The sequence below is a fragment of the Microcebus murinus genome, unplaced genomic scaffold (assembly GCF_040939455.1).
Source record: "Microcebus murinus isolate Inina unplaced genomic scaffold, M.murinus_Inina_mat1.0 scaf060_hap2_Mmur4.0, whole genome shotgun sequence".
NCBI lineage: Eukaryota > Metazoa > Chordata > Mammalia > Primates > Cheirogaleidae > Microcebus > Microcebus murinus.
In genome coordinates, this window is record NW_027439006.1 from 1 (window position 1) to 1,399 (window position 1,399).

The following is a 1,399-nucleotide window of genomic DNA, read 5'->3' on the forward strand; positions in this document are numbered from 1 at the left end:
ACCGCTCCCTGCCCGCCCCGCCCCGCCTGTCACCCCCGTCCCTCGGAGCCCGCCGGACCCGGCCGGTGAACTCAACAGGCCCGGCCCGGCGCGGGTCAGCGCCGGTGCGGGGCCTGGGGCGGGAGGAGGCGGCGGGGAAGCGCAGAGAGGCTCGGCTTCTTGAGCGGGGCAGGGGCGCCCTCCGCCGTCTAGGGCCACACCACCCTGAACGCGCCCGACCTCGTCTGGTCTCGGAAGCTAAGCAGGGTCGGGCCTGGTTAGTACTTGGATGGGAGACCGCCTGGGAATACCGGGTGCCGTAGGCTTCTTCTTTTTTTTTTTTTTTGTTTTGCCTCTTGTTCTGTCCCCTCTCTGGGAGCGAGGCGGCGGCCCGGGGTGGGGGTCACCCCCACCCTCAGCGCCCGCCGCGGTGCCTGGCGCCCCAGCCCGCACCGTGGGGCCTCCTCTTGTCCCAAGCCGCAACACCGCCGTCACGCGGCAGCATGCGTGGCTTCTGGACTGTCAGGTCTCAGACCAAAGGTCTGCTCTGTGGGAACCGACACGCTGGAGGAAACCTTGAGAGTCTGAGAGGGGAGGGAGTTCCAGAAGAAGGCCAGGATGTCATTTGGAGGGAGTATGTGACCAGAACTCGTCCCGTTGCTTTTGGGGTTCTATGGGCTACACGTAGGAATCTTTGGTGGTGGCACCTGATGTTGGGGGATCCGGAGTCGCACCCAGACCTGCTCCACAGGCCTCCTTTTACTTTTCTCTTCGGATTCATTATTTTTAAAAAGTGTCTCTTATCTCTATGATTGCATTTTCTTTTCTCTCTCTTTTCAAGCAGATGATGGGAGTCCAAGTATTAAGGTGACATGTGTTGCCCGTGCCCCCCTCCCCCCTGTGTTCTTATTCATTTACCTCTGATGTCGTTCCAGCGTATTGTGGGGGTACCAATGTTAGGGTCGGGTACGTTGCCCTCTCCCTGCCTCCCCCCTCGGGTCAGAGCCTCAAGTGCGCCCATCCCCCAGTCGGTGCGCACCCACCCCATTCCTAATGGAGGTGTATGCCCATCCCCTCCCCCCACCCGCCCGACACCCACCCGATGAAGGTGATTCCTCTGTGTCCACTTAGGTGTCCATCGGTTCGTACCCATTTGCTGGTGAGCGCGAGCACGTGGTGCTCGTGTGTCCATTCTTGGGCTACCTGGCTTACTGGAACGGGTTCCAGCTCTGGCCAGGAGAACCACGAGAGGTGCCCTCTCACCGCTGCTCCTCCTAGCTGAATAGCACTCCGTGGTGTCCACGCGCCACATTTCATTTACGCACTCGTGGGTCGATGGGCACTCGGGTCGCTTCCAGGTCTTTGCGATTGTGACTTGTGCCCTGACTCTAACCCTAACCCTTACCCAGCCCGTCTCCTC

General features: G+C 61.0%; 1 non-coding gene across 1 annotated transcript; it reads left to right on the top strand.

The window, feature by feature from the left end:
- The first annotated feature begins 186 nt into the window (after positions 1 to 186).
- On the top strand, positions 187 to 305 carry LOC142869148 (5S ribosomal RNA). Its single transcript, XR_012917904.1, has one exon. It is a non-coding gene; the product is annotated as a 5S ribosomal RNA (ribosomal RNA).
- Positions 306 to 1,399: the final 1,094 nt, after the last annotated feature.